At 39.9% G+C, this 12,483-nt stretch overlaps 1 long non-coding RNA gene across 1 annotated transcript in view; it reads right to left on the bottom strand.

The window, feature by feature from the left end:
• Positions 1–1,822: 1,822 nt before the first annotated feature.
• LOC111091332 overlaps positions 1,823–12,483 on the bottom strand; it is a 116,297-nt gene continuing 105,636 nt past the window's right edge. The window contains exon 3 of the long non-coding RNA XR_005355185.1: positions 1,823–2,116. This is a non-coding gene — a long non-coding RNA (uncharacterized LOC111091332). The remainder of the gene's footprint in view (positions 2,117–12,483) is intronic.

Genomic DNA, 12,483 nt, shown 5'->3' with positions numbered 1-12,483 from the left:
AAGAGGTAGTGATCATTTCTGCCTGGCAGGGCAAAAGAGACAGATATTGAAGCTGGTTCTCAATGATGAATTATATTTTGCCAAATTAAGAACAAAGAAAATATCTGGGATGCTATTTCAGAAAGTAGGTATGAAAAAAGACAGGAAACTCTTCTGAGCACAGCATGCTCCAGTCTGGTATGGAGAGAATATAGGGGCCCTAGGGAAGGAGAATCGGAAAGTAAGGAAATCAGCATTTGTCAAGCACTTATAATGTGCCTGGTCCTAGGTACTTTGTATCACGAAGTCTCCTGCAAGAATGTTGTGAGGTAGCAATGGGGCACATAAAAGACAGTTAGTAGGTATAGATGAGGAGGTGCTAGAGGGGGTAAGCCCATTTTGCAAGGGGCCTTGCAGGTTATTGAGCCACGGTTATATAAAGATTTTATACAGAGGAATGATATAATCAGCCTAGTTTTTTAGTTTATAACCACCTTAATAAGACATACAGTCTTGTCATCACCATTAGGGATCTAGTTCACTATTCTCCTCCCACAAATTGAATCACCAGTCTCTCATATCTAGAAACAGAGTTTAATGTTATTTCACTCATTATTTTTTACAGATCGGAGATCTTTGGCAACACTGTGCCTATTTGCCGGTGTTCTATACCTGTTTAGAGGACACCCTATAAATAGTTTATTTTAACATTTCACTTTTTAAGCATCTTCTCACTTTTAAGTTCTTCTTTTCTGAGCTCCCCTCATTTTATCTGGGACCTGTTACTTGTGTCTCAAATTGAATGAGTCCAAATACTATTTCTTTTTTATTCTGTTCATTCATCATTACAAAAATCTTACTCAAAGCCTTCATATTCCATAATTTTCTTTACCATGCAGCTTTGAATCTACTTCTCTGTTCTTTTGTCTCTGCATCCAAACACCATCCAGTGTCATCTATTACAGAGCCTATTACAACTTATCATCATTGGTGTGCTTGATTCTAACTGTTTATGTGAACTCATGGACCGCTAGCCTTCATAATAAGAAATTTCTCTGCCTCACTGCTTTTCTTTCTTTCTTTTCTTTTCTTTCTTTCTTTTCTTTTCTTTCTTTCTTTCTTTCTTTCTTTCTTTCTTTCTTTCTTTCTTTTTCTTTCTTTCTTTCTTTCTTTCTTTCTTTCTTTCTTTCTTTCTTTCTTTCTTTCTTTCTTTCTTCTTTCTTTCTTTCTTTCTTTCTTTCTTTCTTTCTTTCTTTCTTTCTTTCTTCTTTCTTTTTCTTTCTTTCTTTCCTTCTTTCTTCCTTCCTTCCTTCCTTCCTTCCTTCCTTCCTTCCTTCCTTCCTTCCTTCCTTCCTTCCTTCCTTCTTTCGTGTTGTTGCTCCAAGCTGAAGATCTTCTTATCTTTACAAGGTATCTATCTGTCTTTATTGCTCATATCTTCTCTTTACTTGCTGACTTATTATCTAACTCTCAGGAACAAACAGATTCTAATGGACTCACACTGCTCTTTGCTTCCTTGCAGGTGGCCATTGAGAGGATGTGAGATCAAATTTTTCATGCAATTATCAAATGAATAGACAAAAGGATATAAAACATCTGGACTTTGGCATAAGCATTTGGTAGCATACGCATTAGAGAAATGGAAATGAATTCCTTTAGTTATTGATACCATGAAATAGACCTCAGATAGGACTGTAAACAATGGAGAGCTTTTTTTATTTTATTTACTCATGAGAGATACAGAGCGAGAGAGAGAGAGAGAGAGGCAGAGACACAGGCAGAGGGAGAAGCAGGCTCCACGCAGGGAGCCCGACGTGGGGCTCAATCCCGGGTCTCCAGGATCACGCGGTGGGTTGCAGGCGGCGCTAAACCGCCGCGCCACCGAGGCTGCCCAACAATGGAGAGCTTAAAATCAAGCAGCATGTGGATGAAGGATCTTGGTTTAGATTAGCAGACCTTGTAGAGTTTAAGGTCAAACCCAGCTTTGTTTAACATGTTCGTAAATAATCTAGAAGACTTCTATTTTAAAAACCCTTTAATTAGGTGTTTAGGTGAATTCAAGCTGGTAGGTGTTTTACACGATATAAGAAAAAGAGCTAGAAGAGATAGAATGATAAATGCTCCTTCCACCATTCACCTGGAAAAGAATAAAATGAGAACTTAGTGTGAGAACAGTTCCAAGTTATTAAAAGGGAAAATAAAAACACATGTAAAGGAAGAACAATGTTGAAAGAGGCCACAGAAAGCAATCTGTAACATGGTTATAGAAGCAACAATGGTCATGATAATATACAGTTCTCTTAAAATAACTGATTTCTATCAAGCGTCCACATATAATCTGCTGACCTAAATGCCAATTTGATACAGACCCATGCATTTTGTATTTAATTTTTTGTGTATTTCATTTTAAAAATTAACGTACAGAAAGATTTATTTTGAGGAGAGCGAACAGTGGTGTGAATTTTAACACATGTATAGATTCACGTAACCATCGCCACACTCCGATGACAGAAGAGCTTCATCATCCCCCATACTTCCTTTTGCAACTCTTTTCCCACCCTAAATTTCCAACAACTACTTATTGTCTCTGTTATTATACTTTTGCCTTTTTGAAAGTGTCATGGAAATGGAATTACACATAACTTTTGTTGTTGTTCTTTGAGGTGGATTTTTTTTATGTGGTCAAAAACACATCACATAAAATTTATCATCTGAATCATTTTAAAGTGTACACTACAGTGGTACTAATTATGTGCACAGTGTTGCACAAAAGATCTCTAGAACTTTTTCATCTTGCAAAATGGAAACTCTATATCCAACTGAACAACTTGCCATTCTCCCTCCCCAAAGGCCTTGGAGATTACTATTCTACTTTCTGTTTCTAAGAGTTTAACTATTTTAGATTCCTCATATAAGTAGCATCATGTAGTATTTGTTCTTCTGGGGCTGGCTTACTTCTCTTAGCATCATGTCCTCCAGATTCATCCACATTGTAGTATCTGACAGGATTTCCTCATTTTTTTTAAGGCTGAATAATAAATATTCCATTGTATGTCTATACCACATTTTCTTCATCCATTTATCTGTTGATAGATATTTTGATTCTTCCACTTCTTGTCTATTGTGAATAATGTTGCAATGAGCATGAGTGTGCAAATACTTCTTAAAGATCTTGTTTCAATTCTTTTTTTTTTTTTTAATTTTTATTTATTTGTGATAGTCACAGAGAGAGAGAGAGAGGCAGAGACACAGGCAGAGGGAGAAGCAGGCTCCATGCACCGGGAGCCCAACGTGGGATTTGATCCCGGGTCTCCAGGATCGCACCCTGGGCCAAAGGCAGGCACTAAACCGCTGCGCCACCCAGGGATCCCTCAATTCTTTTATATATATATACATCCGGAAGTGGAGATTGCTATATTATGTGGTAATTCTATTTTTAACTTTTTTGATAAACTTTTATACTGTTTTCCATAATGGTTGCACCATTTTATATTCTTATGAACAGTGAACAAGGGTTCCAATTTCTCCACGTTCTCACCAACAATTGCTATTTGTTATTTTAGTTTTTTTATACAATGATCATCCTGATGAACATAATGTGATCTCTCTCATTGTGGTTTAATTTACATTTCCCTAATAATTAGTGATGTTGAACATCTTTTCACATGCTTTTAGTCATTTGTATATCTTCTTTGAGAAATGTCTATTCAAGTCCTTTGTTCATTTTAAAATTAGGTTATTGGTCTTGTCATTCAGTTGTTAAGAGTTTTTTATATGTCAGAAATACGGTTTGCAAACACTTTCTCCCACTCCATAGGTTGCTTTTTCATGCTGCTGATTGTTTCCCCTGCTGGGCACAAGTTTTTAGCATTGAGGGTTTTTGTTTGTTTTGTTTTGTTTTTGCTTTTGTTGCCCTGCATGCTTTGGTGTCATAACCAAGAAATTATTGCCAAATCCAATGTTTTAAACTTTCTCCCTATATTTTCTTCTAGCAGTTTTATAGTTTCGGGTCTTACATCCATGCCTTTAATCCATTTTGAATTAATTTTTGTATATAGTGTAAGGTAATGATCTAACTTCTTTTCTTTTTTTTTTTTTTTTAAATTTTTATTCATTTATGATAATCAGAGAGAGAGAGAGAGAGGCAGAGAGAGGCAGAGACACAGGCAGAGGGAGAAGCAGGCTCCATGCACCGGGAGCCTGACGTGGGACTCGATCCCGGGTCTCCAGGATCACGCCCTGGGCTAAAGGCAGGCGCCAAACCGCTGCGCCACCCAGGGATCCCTCTAACTTCTTTTCTTTTCTCTCTCTCTCTTTTCTTCCTTTCTTCCTTCCCTCCCTCTTCCTCCTCCTCCTCCCCCGCTTTTCCTTCTCTTTTTCTTCCTCCTCCTCCTTCTTACTTCTTTATCTTTTTCTTTATGTAGCTATCCAATTTGTAGAAAAAACTGTCCTTTTCCTATTTTGTAGCTTGGTACCTTTGTATATGATATATATATAAATATAGTTGTTGGATCAATCAAAATATGTATAGTGTCTTCTGTTTCCTTACTGATCTGTCTGGTAACTTACTCCAAACTGAAAATAGATACTGAAATCCTCTACTATTATTATGTTTCTACTATCTATTTCTCCTTTAAATTCTGTCAATGTTTGGTTCATATATTTGGCTACTCTGCTATTAACTGTATAAATATTTATAGTTGTTAAATCTCCCTGGTGAATTGAGCCTTTAACATGTTGTTTGAATATATACTATTTAATATCCTTCTTTGTTTCTTGTGACAATTTTATTTGTTTTTTGTTTTTAAAGATTTTATTTATTTATTCATGAGAGACAGAGAGAGGTAGAGACAGGCAGAGGGAGAATCCCTGCTCCCTGCAGGGATTGATCCCAGGATCACACTCTGAGTTGAAAGCGGACACTCTGGGGGGGAGGAGCAAGATGGCGGAGGAGTAGGGTCTCCAAATCACCTGTCTCCACCAAACTACCTAGAAAACCTTCAAATTATCCTGAAAATCTATGAATTCGGCCTGAGATTTAAAGAGAGACCAGCTGGAATGCTACAGTGAGAAGAGTTCGCGCATCTATCCAGGTAGGAAGACGGGGAAAAAGAAATAAAGGAACAAAGGCCTCCAAGGGGGAGGGGCCCCGCGAGGAGCCGGGCTGAGGCCGGGGCGAGTGTCCCCAGGACAGGAGAGCCCCGTCCCGGAGGAGCAGGAGCTGCACCGACCTTCCCGGGGGAAAGGGGCTCCAAGGAGTTGGAGCAGGACCCAGGAGGGTGGGGATGCCCGCGGGCTCCCAGGGACACTAACAGAAGAACTGCCCCCGGGGGAGAGTGCGCCGAGCTCCCTAAGGGCTGCAGCGCGGGCGGCGGGACCCGGCGGGACCCGGAGCAGCTGAAGGGGCTCGGGCGGCGGCTCCGCGGAGGGGGCTGCAGGGCGGGAGCTCGGAGGGGCTCGGGCAGAGGAAGAGGCTCCGTGCGGAGGGGGCTGCGCGTTTCCAGGAGCAGCTCGAAGGGGCTCGGGCGGCGGCTCCGCGGAGGGGGTTGCGCGGCCCGGGAGCGCGAATCCACCAGCGCAGGCTCCGGAGCACAGGGCGCCGGGACACAGCCCAGGATCCCGCCTCCCCCGGGACAGGCAGAGGCCGGGAGGGCCCAGGACAGCGAGGACGCTCCTGCCCCAGCTGAGCACATCAGCGGCCCCGCCCCGGAGCCTCCAGGCCCTGCAGACTGAGTTCCTGCCGGAGCTGAATCCAGGTTTCCAGAGCTGCCCCGCCACTGGGGCTGTTCCTCCTGCGGCCTCAGGGGGTAAACAACCCCCACCGAGCCCTGCACCAGGCAGGGGCACAGCAGCTCCCCCAACTGCTAACACCTGAAAATCAGCACAACAGGCCCCTCCCCCAGAACACCAGCTAGACGGACAACTTCCAGGAGAAGCCAAGGGACTTAAAGAACACAGAATCAGAAGATACTCCCCGGTGGTTCTTTTTTTGTTTGTTTGTTTTTGTTTTTGTTTTGTTTTGCTTTTTGATTTGTTTCCTTCCCCCACCCCCTTTTTTTTCTCCTTTCTTTTTCTTTCTCTTTTTCTTCTTCTTTTTTTTTTTTTTTCGTTTTTTTTTTCTTTTTCTTCCCTTTTTTTTCTCTTTCTCTTTTCTTTCCTTCTTTCTCTCCTCTCTTTTTCTCTTTTTCCCAATACAACTTGCTTTTGGCCACTCTGCACTGAGCAAAATGACTAGAAGGAAAACCTCACCTCAAAAGAAAGAATCAGAAACAGTCCTCTCTCCCACAGAGTTACAAAATCTGGATTACAATTCAATGTCAGAAAGCCAATTCAGAAGCACTATTATACAGCTACTGGTGGCTCTAGAAAAAAGTATAAAGGACTCAAGAGACTTCATGACTGCAGAATTTAGAGCTAATCAGGCAGAAATTAAAAACCAATTGAATGAGATGCAATCCAAACTAGAAGTCCTAACGACGAGGGTTAACGAGGTGGAAGAACGAGTGAGTGACCTAGAAGACAAGTTGACAGCAAAGAGGGAAACTGAGGAAAAAAGAGACAAACAATTAAAAGACCATGAAGATAGATTAAGGGAAATAAACGACAGCCTGAGGAAGAAAAACCTACGTTTAATTGGGGTTCCCGAGGGCGCCGAAAGGGACAGAGGGCCAGAATATGTATTTGAACAAATTCTAGCTGAAAACTTTCCTAATCTGGGAAGGGAAACAGGCATTCAGATCCAGGAAATAGAGAGATCCCCCCCTAAAATCAATAAAAACCGTTCAACACCTCGACATTTAATTGTGAAGCTTGCAAATTCCAAAGATAAGGAGAAGATCCTTAAAGCAGCAAGAGACAAGAAATCCCTGACTTTTATGGGGAGGAGTATTAGGGTAACAGCAGACCTCTCCACAGAGACCTGGCAGGCCAGAAAGGGCTGGCAGGATATATTCAGGGTCCTAAATGAAAAGAACATGCAACCAAGAATACTTTATCCAGCAAGGCTCTCATTCAAAATGGAAGGAGAGATAAAGAGCTTCCAAGACAGGCAGCAACTAAAAGAATATGTGACCTCCAAACAAGCTCTGCAAGAAATTTTAAGGGGGCCTCTTAAAATTCCCCTTTAAGAAGAAGTTCAGTGGAACAGTCCACAAAAACAAAGACTGAATAGATATCATGATGACACTAAACTCATATCTCTCAATAGTAACTCTGAATGTGAACGGGCTTAATGACCCCATCAAAAGGCGCAGGGTTTCAGACTGGATAAAAAAGCAGGACCCATCTATTTGCTGTCTACAAGAGACTCATTTTAGACAGAAGGACACCTACAGCCTGAAAATAAAAGGTTGGAGAACCATTTACCATTCGAATGGTCCTCAAAAGAAAGCAGGGGTAGCCATCCTTATATCAGATAAACTAAAATTTACCCCAAAGACTGTAGTGAGAGATGAAGAGGGACACTATATCATACTTAAAGGATCTATTCAACAAGAGGACTTAACAATCCTCAATATATATGCTCCGAATGTGGGAGCTGCCAAATATATAAATCAATTATTAACCAAAGTGAAGAAATACTTAGATAATAATACACTTATACTTGGTGACTTCAATCTAGCTCTTTCTATACTTGATAGGTCTTCTAAGCAAAACATCTCCAAAGAAACGAGAGCTTTAAATGATACACTGGACCAGATGGATTTCACAGATATCTACAGAACTTTACATCCAAACTCAACTGAATACACATTCTTCTCAAGCGCACATGGAACTTTCTCCAGAATAGACCACATATTGGGTCACAAATCGGGTCTGAACCGATACCAAAAGATTGGGATTGTCCCCTGCATATTCTCGGACCATAATGCCTTGAAATTAGAACTAAATCACAACAAGAAGTTTGGAAGGACCTCAAACACATGGAGGTTAAGGACCATCCTGCTAAAAGATAAAAGGGTCAACCAGGAAATTAAGGAAGAATTAAAAAGATTCATGGAAACTAATGAGAATGAAGATACAACCGTTCAAAATCTTTGGGATGCAGCAAAAGCAGTCCTAAGGGGGAAATACATCGCAATACAAGCATCCATTCAAAAACTGGAAAGAACTCAAATACAAAAGCTAACCTTACACATAAAGGAGCTAGAGAAAAAACAGCAAATAGATCCTACACCCAAGAGAAGAAGGGAGCTAATAAAGATTCGAGCAGAACTCAACGAAATCGAGACCAGAAGAACTGTGGAACAGATCAACAGAACCAGGAGTTGGTTCTTTGAAAGAATTAATAAGATAGATAAACCATTAGCCAGCCTTATTAAAAAGAAGAGAGAGAAGACTCAAATTAATAAAATCATGAATGAGAAAGGAGAGATCACTACCAACACCAAGGAAATACAAACGATTTTAAAAACATATTATGAACAGCTATACGCCAATAAATTAGGCAAACTAGAAGAAATGGACGCATTCCTGGAAAGCCACAAACTACCAAAACTGGAACAGGAAGAAATAGAAAACCTGAACAGGCCAATAACCAGGGAGGAAATTGAAGCAGTCATCAAAAACCTCCCAAGACACAAGAGTCCAGGGCCAGATGGCTTCCCAGGAGAATTTTATCAAACGTTTAAAGAAGAAATCATACCTATTCTCCTAAAGCTGTTTGGAAAGATAGAAAGAGATGGAGTACTTCCAAATTCGTTCTATGAAGCCAGCATCACCTTAATTCCAAAGCCAGACAAAGACCCCGCCAAAAAGGAGAATTACAGACCAATATCCCTGATGAACATGGATGCAAAAATTCTCAACAAGATACTGGCCAATAGGATCCAACAGTACATTAAGAAAATTATTCACCATGACCAAGTAGGATTTATCCCTGGGACACAAGGCTGGTTCAACACCCGTAAAACAATCAATGTGATTCATCATATCAGCAAGAGAAAAACCAAGAACCATATGATCCTCTCATTGGATGCAGAGAAAGCATTTGACAAAATACAGCATCCATTCCTGATCAAAACTCTTCAGAGTGTAGGGATAGAGGGAACATTCCTCGACATCTTAAAAGCCATCTATGAAAAGCCCACAGCAAATATCATTCTCAATGGGGAAGCACTGGGAGCCTTTCCCCTAAGATCAGGAACAAGACAGGGATGTCCACTCTCACCACTGCTATTCAACATAGTACTGGAAGTCCTAGCCTCAGCAATCAGACAACAAAAAGACATTAAAGGCATTCAAATTGGCAAAGAAGAAGTCAAACTCTCCCTCTTCGCCGATGACATGATACTCTACATAGAAAACCCAAAAGTCTCCACCCCAAGATTGCTAGAACTCATACAGCAATTCGGTAGCGTGGCAGGATACAAAATCAATGCCCAGAAGTCAGTGGCATTTCTATACACTAACAATGAGACTGAAGAAAGAGAAATTAAGGAGTCAATCCCATTTACAATTGCACCCAAAAGCATAAGATACCTAGGAATAAACCTCACCAAACATGTAAAGGATCTATACCCTCAAAACTATAGAACACTTCTGAAAGAAATTGAGGAAGACACAAAGAGATGGAAAAATATTCCATGCTCATGGATTGGCAGAATTAATATTGTGAAAATGTCAATGTTACCCAGGGCAATATACACGTTTAATGCAATCCCTATCAAAATACCATGGACTTTCTTCAGAGAGTTAGAACAAATTATTTTAAGATTTGTGTGGAATCAGAAAAGACCCCGAATAGCCAGGGGAATTTTAAAAAAGAAAACCATATCTGGGGGCATCACAATGCCAGATTTCAGGTTGTACTACAAAGCTGTGGTCATCAAGACAGTGTGGTACTGGCACAAAAACAGACGCATAGATCAGTGGAACAGAATAGAGAATCCAGAAGTGGACCCTGAACTTTATGGGCAACTAATATTCGATAAAGGAGGAAAGACTATCCATTGGAAGAAAGACAGTCTCTTCAATAAATGGTGCTGGGAAAATTGGACATCCACATGCAGAAGAATGAAACTAGACCACTCTCTTTCACCATACACAAAGATAAACTCAAAATGGATGAAAGATCTAAATGTGAGACAAGATTCCATCAAAATCCTAGAGAAGAACACAGGCAACACCCTTTTTGAACTCGGCCATAGTAACTTCTTGCAAGATACATCCACGAAGGCAAAAGAAACAAAAGCAAAAATGAACTATTGGGACTTCATCAAGATAAGAAGCTTTTGCACAGCAAAGGATACAGTCAACAAAACTCAAAGACAACCTACAGAATGGGAGAAGATATTTGCAAATGACATATCAGATAAAGGGCTAGTTTCCAAGATCTATAAAGAACTTATTAAACTCAACACCAAAGAAACAAACAATCCAATCATGAAATGGGCAAAAGACATGAACAGAAATCTCACAGAAGAAGACATAGACATGGCCAACATGCACATGAGAAAATGCTCTGCATCACTTGCCATCAGGGAAATACAAATCAAAACCACAATGAGATACCACCTCACACCAGTGAGAATGGGAAAAATTAACAAGGCAGGAAACAACAAATGTTGGAGAGGATGTGGAGAAAAGGGAACCCTCTTACACTGTTGGTGGGAATGTGAACTGGTGCAGCCACTCTGGAAAACTGTGTGGAGGTTCCTCAAAGAGTTAAAAATAGACCTGCCCTACGACCCAGCAATTGCACTGTTGGGGATTTACCCCAAAGATACAAATGCAATGAAACGCTGGGACACCTGCACCCCGATGTTTCTAGCAGCAATGGCCACGATAGCCAAACTGTGGAAGGAGCCTCGGTGTCCAACGAAAGATGAATGGATAAAGAAGATGTGGTTTATGTATACAATGGAATATTACTCAGCTATTAGAAATGACAAATACCCACCATTTGCTTCAACGTGGATGGAACTGGAGGGTATTATGCTGAGTGAAGTAAGTCAGTCGGAGAAGGACAAACATTATATGTTCTCATTCATTTGGGGAATATAAATAATAGTGAAAGGGAAAATAAGGGAAGGGAGAAGAAATGTGTGGGAAATATCAGAAAGGGAGACAGAACATAAAGACTGCTAACTCTGGGAAACGAACTAGGGGTGGTAGAAGGGGAGGAGGGCGGGGGGTGGGAGTGAATGGGTGACGGGCACTGGGTGTTATTCTGTATGTTAGTAAATTGAACACCAATAAAAAAAAAAAAAAAAAAAAAAAAAAAAAAAAAGAAAGCGGACACTCAATCACTGAGCCACCCAGGCATCCCTCTTGTGACAATTTTTGACTTGAAGTCTATTATGTTTGATACAAGTCAGATATGGCAACTTCTTCTATCTTTTGGTTACCATTTGTGTAGAATATCTTTTTCCATCCTTTGTCTTTCAGCCTATATCTGTCCTTATATCTAAAGTATCTCTTGTAGACAGCATGTAATTGGATTTTATTTTTTTATACATTCAGCTACTCTATGTCTTTTGATTGGGGAGTTTACTCCATTTACATTTAAAGTAATTATTGGTAAGGAAGCACTTAATATTACCATTTTGTTTATTGTTTTCTAAATGCCTTGCAGTTATTTTTCCTGTTTTCCTCTCTTGCTGTCTTCTTTTGTGTTTTGTCAATTTGTTCCTTTTTGGTGACATGTTTTGACTCCTTTCTCATTTTATCTTGTGCATCTTCTTTAGGTATTTTCTTTGTACTTACCATGAGATTACGCAGAATATCTTATAACAATCTATTTTAGATTGATAATAGCTTAATTTCAATCACATATAAAAACTATTCCTTTATATCCACCCTCAGCCACTTTCTGTTACTGATGTCACCAATTACATATTTTTATGTTTGTGTCCATTAACAAGTTTTTAGTTATAGTTATTTCTATCTTTTCTTTTCTAAATTCTATACCTGACTTGAAAATGATTTACACATCATCATTATGGTAATATAGGATTCTATACTTGTCTATATATTTACTTCTACCAGAGATTTTATATTGTTAAGTGCTTTCATGTTGCTGTCTAGCATCCTTTAGTTTCAGCTTGAAAAAGTCCCTTTAGCAATTTTTGTAAGGCAGGTCTAGTAGTGATGAACTCCCTCAGCTATTGTTTTTTTTTTTTTTTTAAGATTTATTGTTTTATTTTGGAGGGGGGATGGGGCAGAAAGACAGGGAGAGGGGAAGTAGACTCCCACTTAACCCACAATCCTGAGATCATGACCTGAGTCAAAACCAAGAGTTGGGGACCCAATTTACTGAGTAACCCAAGTGCCCCAGCTCTTATTTCTTTTAAGAAGGCTTTTTTTTAGAGCAGTTTAAGGCTTACAACAAAGTTGAGAGGATGATACACATAATTGCTGTCACACTCCGCAAGCATAGCCTTCCCCATTATCATCACTCACTAGAATGGTATGTTACCGAGAATGAACCTCTATCAACAAATCATAATCATGCAAAGTCTATAGTTTACCTTAGGGTTCACTCTACCTTGATGTTATACATTA

This window comes from Canis lupus, chromosome 2 (assembly GCF_011100685.1).
Source record: "Canis lupus familiaris isolate Mischka breed German Shepherd chromosome 2, alternate assembly UU_Cfam_GSD_1.0, whole genome shotgun sequence".
Lineage (NCBI taxonomy): Eukaryota > Metazoa > Chordata > Mammalia > Carnivora > Canidae > Canis > Canis lupus.
The sequence above is the reverse complement of the archived record's forward strand: the minus strand, read 5'-3'. Positions and strand labels throughout refer to the sequence as shown.